Raw genomic sequence first — 10434 nt, 5'->3', positions numbered from 1 at the left:
GGCTATAAGACTTGAAATTGAGCTCAGGTGCATCCTGTTTCCATTTATCATCCTTGAGATGTTTCTACAACTTGATTATAGTCCACCTTTGGTAAATTCAATTGATTGGACATGATTTGGAAAGGCACACACCCGTCTGTATAAGTTCCCAGAGTTTCGGTATATGTCAGAGCAAATACCAAGCCATGAGGTCGAAGGAATTGTCCCTAGAGCACCGAGACAGGATTGTGTCAAGGCACGGACCGGGGGAAGGGTACCAAAAAATGCCTGCAGCATTGAAGATCCCCAAGAACACAGTGGCCTCCATCATTCTTAAATGGAGGCAGTTTGTAACCACCAAGGCTCTTCCTAGAGCTGGGCCACCGGACAAACTGAGCAGTCAGGGGAGAGAGGCCTTGGTCAGGGAGGTGACCAGGAACTTGATTGTCACTGGCAGAGCCCCAGAGTTCCTCTATGAAGATTGGAGAACCTTCCAGAAGGACAACCATCTCTGCAGCACCCCATCAACCAGGCCTTTATGGTAGAGTGGCCAGACAGAAGCCACTCCTCAGTAAAAAAGGGACATAACTGCCCGCTTGGAGTTTGTGTAACAGTATAGCTTCCGTCCCTCTCCTCGCCCCTACCTGGGCTCGAACCAGGGACCCTCTGCACACATCGACAACAGCCACCCTTCCAAGCATCGTTACCCATCGCTCCACAAAAGCCGCAGCCCTTGGAGAGCAAGGAGAACAACTACTTCAGGGTCTCAGAGTGAGTGATGTCACAGATTGAAACGCTACTAGCGCGCACCCCGCTAACTAGCTAGCCATTTCACATCGGTTACATTTGCACCTAAAGACTCTCAATGAGGAACAAGATTCTCTGGTCTGATGAAACCAAGATTCAACTCTTTGGTCTGAATGGCAAGAATCACGTCTGGAGGAAACCTGGCACCATCCCTACGGTGAAGCACGGTGGTGGCAGCATCATGCTGTGGGGATGTTTTTCAGTAGCAGGGACTAGGAGACTAGTCAGGATTGAGGGAAAGATGAACGGAGAAAAGTACAGAGACATCCTTGATGAAAACCTGCTCCAGAGTGCTCAGGACCTCATACTAACAGGACAACAGCCTTAAGCACACAGCCAAGACAACGCAGGAGTGGCTTTGGGACAAGTCTGAATGTACTTGAGTGACCCAGCCAGAGCCTGGACTTGTGCAGCGACGCTCCCCATCTAACCTGACAGAGCTTGAGAGGATCTGCAAAGAAGTGGAGAATCTCCCCAAATACAGGTGTGCCATGCTTGTAGCGTCATTTTTAATACATAAAACATATTTTTTGGTCTTTTTATTGTGGGGTATTGTGTGTAGATTGAGGCAAAAAAAAATGTACATACATTTTAGAAAAAGGCTGTAACGTAACAAAATGTGGAAAAAGTCAAGGGGTCTGAATACTTTCCAAATGCACTGTATATACAAAAGTATGTGGACACCCATTCAAATGTGTAATGATGGGCGGTGAAACGTTTTAATAAAACAGCAAAACCGCCGATACACAAGAACATCGATACACAAGAATTATACCACCTGGTGAGTGAACATGGGAGAGTGACATATAAAGGGGAGGAAATTATGAAGTTAATGGAGTTCAGGTGTGAATCATAATGATCATAATGATTCACCGGTGCGCGTAATGATGAGTGCCAGGTGTGCGTAATGATGAATCCCAAGACCGGTGGTTAGTACTCTCCCTTATCCTGGTGGGAACGTAGATGCGCACGGGAGGACAATTCCGGGGTGCGGGCTCCCTCTTTGGAGCCTGGCGGATGTACACATCTATGTCCCAAACCACTGCATCCACGACTCGGGAGGATGGAATTATGGGTGCCTTCTGGGCAGGAGCCACTCCCGAATCGTAGACACGGGACAGGGCATCGGCCTTGATGTTCTTAGAACCTGGGCGATGTCATTGAGTCCGCGGTAATCGATAACAAGGGCGTAATCCTCCCTCCTTTTTGGCCACAAAGAAGAAACCAGCCGACGCATGGAACGTGGACCTGCGGATTAAATCCTGTTGGAGCGCCTCTTGAATGTTGTCCTCCATGGCCTGGGTCTCAGCCACCGACAGAGGGTAGATGCATCTGCATGGAGGTGTAGTACCGGAAAACAGGTCAATGGCACAGTCCCAGGGGCGATGAGGAGGGAGACAGGTATTTGTATTTATTATGGATCCCCATTAGATGCTGCCAAAGCAGCAGCTTCTCGTCCTGGGGTCCAGCAAAATTAAGGCAGTTTACACAATTTTAAAACATTACAATACATTCACAGATTTAACACACTGTGTGCCCTCAGGCCTCTACTCCACCACATATCTACAGTACTAAATCCATGTGTGTGTGTGTGTGTGTGTGTGTTTGTGCCAATGTTTGTGTTGCTTCACAGTCCCCGCTGTTCCATAAGGAGTTTTTTTTTTTTTTATATGTATTTTTAAAATCAAAATTTACTGCTTGCGTCAGTTACTTGATGTGGAATAGAGTTCCATGTAGTCATGGTTCTATGTAGTACTGTGTGCCTCCCATAGTCTGTTCTGGAAATGGGGTCTGTGAAGAGACCTCTTGTGGCATGTCTTGAGAGGCATGCATGGGTGTCCAAGATGTGTGCCAGTAGTTTAGATAGACAGCTTGGTGCATTCAACATGTCAATACCTCTCATAAGTAAAAGTAGTGATGAAGACATGCATCTAATTAATATTAGCTCTCTGTGTACATCCAAGGGCCAGCTGTGCTGCCCTGTTCTGAGCCAATTGCAGTCCTTTTTTGTGGCACCTGACCACACGACTGAACAGAATTCAAGATGGGGTCAAAATTAGGGCCTGTAGGACCAATCAATCAATCAAATGTATTTATAAGGCCCTTCTTACATCAGCTGATGTCAGAAAGTGCTGTACAGAAACCCAGCCTAAAACCCCAAACAGCAAGCAATGCAGGTGTAGAAGCACGGTGGCTAGGAAAAACTTTTGAAAGGCCAGGACCTAGGAAGAAACCTAGAGAGGAACCAGGCTATGAGGGGTGGCCAGTCCTCTTCTGGCTGTGCCGGGTGGAGATTATAACAGAACATGGCCAAAATGTTCAAATGTTCATAGATGACCAACAGGGTCAAATAATAATAATCACAGTGGTTGTAGAGGGTGCAACAGGTCAGCACCTCAGGAGTAAATGTCAGTTGGCTTTTCATAGCCGATCATTCATGGTATCTCTACTGCTCCTGCTGTCTCTAGAGAGTTGAAAACAGCAAGTCTGGGACAAGGTAGCACGTCCGGTGAACATATCAGGGCTCCATAGCCGCAGTTGAAACTGGAACAGCAGCACGACCAGGTGGACTGGGGACAGCAAGGAGTCATCAGGCCAGGTAGTCCTGAGACATGGTCCTGAGACATGATACCCAAAACAGGGCCAAACAGGCAGGATATAGCCCCCACACCACGAGCGGGATATCTACAACCATCAACTTACTATCCTGAGAAAGGCCGAATATAGCCCACGAAGATCTCCCCCACGGCATGAACCCAAGGGTGCTCTTCCATGCAGTCCCTAGGAGGGGTGCGCCACTTGAGTGGGTTGAGTCACTGACGTGATCGTCCTGTCCGGGTTGGCGCCCCCCTCCTAGGGACGGCATGGAAGATCACCAGTAAGCAAGGATAATAGGGTTTGAGGCAGAGAATCCCAGTGGAGAGAGGGGAACTGGCCAGGCAGAGACAGCAAGTGCGGTTCGTTGCTCCAGTGCCTTTCCGCTCCCCTTCACACTCCTGGGCCAGACTACACTCAATCATAGAACCTACTGAAGAGATGACTCTTCAATAAAGACTTAAAGGTCAAGACCGAGTCTGCGTCTCTCACATCGATAGGCAGACCATTCCATAAAAATGGAGCTACTCTATAGGAGAATGCCCTGCCTCCAGCTGTTTGCTTAGAAATTCTAGGGACAGTAAGGAGGCCTGTGCCTTGTGGCCGCAGCGTACCTGTAGGTAGGACCAAATCAGAGAGATAGGTAGGAGCAAGCCCACGTAATGCTTTGTTGGTTAGCAGTAAAACCTTGAAATCAGCCCTAGCCTTAACAGGAAGCCAGTGTAGAGAGGCTAGCACTGGAATGATATGATCACATTTTTTGGTTCTAGTCAAGATTCTAGCAGCCGTGTTTAACACTAACTGAAATTTATTTTGTGGTAGCCAGAAATTAGAGCATTGCAACAGTCTAACCTAGAAGTGACAAAAGCATGGATTCATTTTTATGCATCCTTTTTGGACAGAAAGTTTCAGATTTTTGCAATGTTACGTAGATGGAAAAAAGCAGTCTTTGAAACAGAGAGATCCGGGTCCAGAGTAACGCCGAGGTCCTTCACAGTTTTCTTTGAGACGACTGTATTGTCAGATTCAATAGAAGATTTCTTTGTTTCTTGGGACCTAGAACTAGCATCTCTGTTTTGTCCGAGTTTTTATAAGCAGAACATTTGCCGCCATCCACTTCCTTATTTCTGAAACACAGGCTTCCAGGAGGGCAATTTTGGGGCTTCACCATGTTTCATCAAAATGTACAGCTGTGAGTCGTCCACATAGCAGTGAAAGTTAACATTATGTTTCCGAATGACATCAGCAAGAGGTAAAATATATAGTGAAAACAATAGTGGTCCTAAAACGGAGCCTCGAGGAACACTGAAATGTACAGTTGATTTGTCAGAGGACAAACCATCCACAGAGACAAACTGATATCTTTCCGACAGATAAGATCTAAACCAGGCCAGAACTTCTCCGTGTAGACCAATTTGGGTTTCCAATCTCTCCAAAAGAATGTGGTGTTCGATGGTATCAAAAGCAGCACTAAGGTCTAGGAGCACGAGGACAGATGCAGAGCCTCGGTCTGACACCATTAAAAGGTAATTTACCACCTTCACAAGTGCAGTCTCAGTGCAATGATGGGGTCTAAAACCAGACTGAAGCGTTTCGTATACATTGTTTGTCTTCAGGAAGGCAGTGAGTGTCTGCGCAACAGACTTTTTCAAAAAAGAATTGAGAGGAATGGGAGATTCGATATAGGCCGATAGTTTTTTATATTTTCTGGGTCAAGGTTTGGCTTTTTCAAGAGAGGCTTTATTACTGCCACTTTTAGTGAGTTTGGTACACATCCGGTGGATAGAGAGACGTTTATTCAACATCGGAGGGCCAAGCACAGGAAGCAGCTCTTTCAGTAGTTTAGTTGGAATATGGTCCAGTATGCAGCCTGAAGGTTTAGAGGCCATGATTATTTTCATCATTGTGTCAAGAGATATACAGTGCCTTGCAAAAGTATTCACCACCCTTGGCGTTTTTCCTATTTTGTTTCATTACAACATGTAATTTAACTTCTTATGGCTGCAGTGGCAGTATTGAGTAGCTTGGATGAAAGGTGCACAGAGGTGCCCAGAGTAAACGGCCTGCTCCTCAGTCAGAGTTGCTAATATTTGCATATTATTATTAGTATTGGATAGAAAACACTCTGAAGTTTCTAAAACTGTTTGAATTATGTCTGTGAGTATAACAGAACTCATATGGCAAGCAAAAACCTGAGAAGTTCCACTTCCTGTTTGAATTTTTTCTGAGGGTGGCAGATTTTCAACCAAGCTCTCATTGAAATTACAGCGAGATATGGATGAGTTTTCACTTCCTACGGCTTCCACTAGATGTCAACAGTCAATAGAACTTTGTCTGATGACTCTAATGTGAAGGGGGGCCACTGCCACGAGTTGACCATGCTTTGACCACGCGGGTTCACATGATAGGCAGCTCCGTTCCATCGCTCAACTGAAGTCAATGTAATTCTCCGGTTGGAACGGTATTCAAGATGTATGTTAACAACATTCTTAAGATTGATTCAATACATCGTTTGACATGTTTCTACTGACTGTTATGGAACTTTTGGACATTTCGTCACGTTATAGTGGACACGCTTTGTGACTTTGAATTGTTTACCAAACGCGCTAACCAAAGTAGCTAATTGGACATAAATAACGGACATTATCGAACAAATCAAGCATTTATTGTGGACCTGGGATTCCTGGAAATGCATTCTGATGAATATCATCAAAGGTAAGGAAACATTTATCATGTATTTTCTGGTTTCTGTTGACTCCAACATGGTGGCTAATTTTACTAATGTTCTGAGCGCCGTCTCAGATTATTGCATGGTTTGCTTTTTCGTAAAGTTTTTTTGAAATCTGACACAGCGGTTGCATTAAGGAGAGGTATATCTATAATTCCATGTGTATAACTTGTATTATCATCATTTATGATGAGTATTTCTGTTGAAACGATGTGGCTATACACTATCACTGGATGTTTTTGGAACTAGTGAATGTAAAGCGCCAATGTAAACTCAGATTTTTTTATATAAATATGAACTTTATCAAACAAAACATGCATGTTTTGTGTAACATGAAGTCCTATGAGTGTCATCTGATGAAGATCATCAAAGGTTAGTGATCAATTTTAGCTATATTTCTGCTTTTTGTGAAAGCTATCTTTCGCTGGAAAAATGGCTGTGCTTATTGTGGTTTGGTGTGACCTAACATAATCGTTTGTAGTGCTTTCGCTGAAAAGCATATTTGAAATCGGACACTTTGGTGGGATTAACAACAAGATTACCTTTAAAATAGTATAAGACACATGTATGTCTGAGGAATTTTAATTATGAGATTTCTGCTTTTTGAATTTGGCGCCCTGCACTTTCACTGGCTGTTGTCATATCGATCCCACTAGCGGGATTGCAGCCATATGAAGTTTTAAATGGATTTTAATTTGGATTTCATGTAATGGACATACAAAAAAATTGTCCAAGTTTTAAAAAAAATTACGAAAAAGTGGTGCGTGCGTATGTATTCACTCCCTTTGCTATGAAGTCCCTAAATAAGATCTGGTGCAACCAATTATCTATAGAAGTCACATAATTAGTTAAATAAAATCCACCTGTGTGCAATCTAAAAGTCACATGATCTGAGTAATATATATATATATATATATATATATATATATATATATATATATATATATACACACACACACATCTGTTCTGAAAGGCTCCAGAGTCTGCAACACCACTAAGCAAGCGGCACTACCTAGCAAGCGACACTATGAAGACCAAGGAGCTCTCCAAACAGGTCAGGGACAAAATTGTGGAGAAGTACAGATTTGGGTTGGGTTATAAAAAAATATCGGAAACTTTGAACATCCCACGGAGCACCATTTAAATCCATTATAATTTTTTTTTACGAATATGGCACCACAACAAACCTGCCAAGAGAGTGCTGCCCACCAAAACTCACAGACAAGGCAAGGAGGGCATTAATCAGAGAGGCAAGAAAGAGACCAAGGATAACCCTGAAGGAGCTGCAAAGCTCCACAGCGGAGATTGGAGTATCTGTCCATAGGACCACTTTAAGCCGTACACTTTACAGCGCTGGGCTTTACGGAAGATTGGCCAGAAAAAAGCCATTGCTTAAAGAAAAAAATAAGCAAACAGGTTTGGACTCCCCAAACATATGGAAGAAGGTGCTAAAAAGATGAGACTAAAATTGATATTTTTGGCCATCAAGGAAAACGCTATGTCAGGCGCAAACCCAAACACCTCTTATCACCCTGAGAACACCATCCCCACAGTGAAGCATGGTGGTGGCAGCATCATGTTTTTCGTCGGCAGGGACTGGGAAATTGTTCAGAATTTAAGGAATGACGGATGGCTCTACATACAGGGATATTCTTGAGGGAAACCTGTTTCAGTCTTCCAGAGATTTGAGACTGCAACGGAGGATCACCTTCCAGCAGGACAATGACCCTAAGCATACTGCTAAAGCAACACTTGAGTGGTTTAAGAGGAAACGTTTAAATGTCTTGGAATGGCCTAGTCAAAGCCGAGACCTCAATCCAATTGAGAATCTGTGGTATGACTTAAAGATTGCTGTACACCAGCGGAACCCATCCAAGTTGAAGGAGCTGGAGCAGTTTTGCCTTGAAGAATGGGCAAAAATCCCAGTGGCTAGATGTGCCAAGCTTATAGAGACATATCCCAAGAGACTTGCAGCTGTAATTGCTGCAAAAGATGGCTCTACAAAGTATTGACTTTTGGGGGGGTGAATAGTTATGCACGTTCAAGTCGTTTTTTGGTCTTATTTCTTGTTTGTTTCACCCAAAAATATTTTGCATCTTCAAAGTGGTAGGCATGTTGTTTAAATCAAATGATACAAATCCCACAAAAATCTATTTTAATTTCAGGTTGTAAGGCAACAAAATAGGAAAAATGCCAAGGGGGTGAATACTTTTGCAAGCCACTGTAGTTTAAAAAAAACTTGAGTGTCTCCCTTGATCCTAGGTCCTGGCAGTGTTGTGCAGACTCAGGACAACTGAGCTTTGGAGGAATACGCAGATTTAAAGAGGAGTCCGTCATTTGCTTTCTAATGATCATGATCTTTTCGTCAAAGAAGTTCAGGAATTGATCACTGCTGAAGTGAAAGCTATCCTCTTTTGGGAATGCTGCTTTTTATTTAACTTTACAACAGTATCAAAAAGACATTTTGGATTGTTCTTATTTTCCACAATTAAGTTGGCAAAAAATAGGATGATCGAGCTGCAGTGAGGGCTCTTCGGTACTGCACGGTACTGTCTTTACAAGCTAGTTGGAAGACTTCCAGTTTGGTGTAGCGCCATTTCTGTTCCAATTTTCTGGAAGCTTGCTTCCGAGCTCGGGTATTTTCTGTATACCAGGGAGCTAGTTTCATATGACAAATGTTTTTTTGTTTTTAGGGTGCGACTGCATCTAGGGTATAACGCAAGGTTTAATTGAGTTCCTCAGTTAGGGGGTTAACTGATTTTTGTACTCTGATGACCTTGGGTAGGTGGAGGGAGTCTGGAAGGGCATCTGGAAATATTTGGGTTGTCCGAGAATTTATAGCACTACTTTTGATGATCCTCGTTTGGGGTCTGAGCAGATTTGTTGCGATTGCAAACTAAATAAAATGGTGGTCCGAAAGTCCAGGATTATGAGGAAAAACATTAAGATCCACAACATTTATTCCACGGGACAAAACTAGGTCCAGAGTATGACTGTGGCAATGAGTAGGTCCGGAGACATTTTGGACAAAACTCACTTAGTCGATGATGGCTCTGAAAGCCTTTTGGAGTGGGTTTGAGAACTTTTCCATGTTAATATTAAAGTCACCAAAAATGTGAATATTATCTGCCATGACTACAATGTCCAATAGGAATTCAGTGAGGAATGCTGCATATGGCCCAGGAGGCCTGTAAACAGTAGCTATAAAAAGCGATTGAATAGGCTGCATAGATTTCATGACTAGAAGCTCAAAGATGAAAACGCAGTCTTTTTTTTGTAAATTGAATTGCTCTCGTGAATGTTAGCAACACATCCGCCTTTGCGGGTTGCGCGGGGATATGGTCAATAGTGTAACCAGGAGGTGAGGCCTCATTTAACACAGTAAATTCATCAGGCTTAAGCCCTGTTTCAGTCAGGCCAATCACATCAAGATTATGATCAGTGATAATTTAGTTCAGGACCTCCCTTGTTGATACTGTTGTTAAGAAGGCAGAGCATCACTTTATTATAGACTTCTCCCCATCTTAACTACTACTGCATCAATATGTTTTGACCATGACAGATTACAATCTAGTGTTACTCCAAGCAGTTTAATCATCTCAATTTGCTCAATTTCCAGATTATTTATTACAAGATTTATTTGAGGTTTAGGGTTTAGTGAGTGTTTTGTGCCAAATACAGTGCTTTTAGTTTTATAAATATTTAGGGCTAACTTATTCCTTGCCACCCACTCTGAAACTAACTGCAGCTCTTTGTTGAGTGTTGCAGTCATTTCAGTTGCTGTAGTAGCTGACGTGTATAGTGTTGAGTCATCCGCATACATAGAAACTCTGGCTTTACTCAAAGTCAGTGGCATGTCGTTAGTAAAATTTGAAAAATGGAAGGGGCCTAACAGCTACCCTGTGGAATTCCTGATTCTAAATGGATTATATTTGATAGGCTTCCATTGAAGAACACCCTCTGTGTTCTGTTAGACAAGTAACTCTTTATCCACATTATAGCAGGGGGTGGAAAGCCATAACACATACGTTTTTCCAGCAGCAGACCATGATCAGTAAATGTCAAAAGCTGTCTAAAAAGACAGCCCCTACAATCATTTTATCATCAATTTCTCTCAGCCAATCATCAGTCATTTGTGTATGTGCTGTGCTTGTTGAGTGTCCTTCCCTATAAGCATGTGGAAATTCTGTTGTCAATTTGTTTACTGTGAAATAGCATTGTATCTGGTCAAACACTATTTTTTCCAGAAGTTTACTAAGGGTTGGTAACAGGCTGATTGGTCGGCTATTTGAGCCAGTAAAGGGGACTTTACTATTCTTGGGTAG

The sequence above is a fragment of the Salvelinus sp. IW2-2015 genome, linkage group LG35, assembly GCF_002910315.2.
Source record: "Salvelinus sp. IW2-2015 linkage group LG35, ASM291031v2, whole genome shotgun sequence".
Lineage (NCBI taxonomy): Eukaryota > Metazoa > Chordata > Actinopteri > Salmoniformes > Salmonidae > Salvelinus > Salvelinus sp. IW2-2015.
This window is presented reverse-complemented; position numbering follows the sequence as displayed.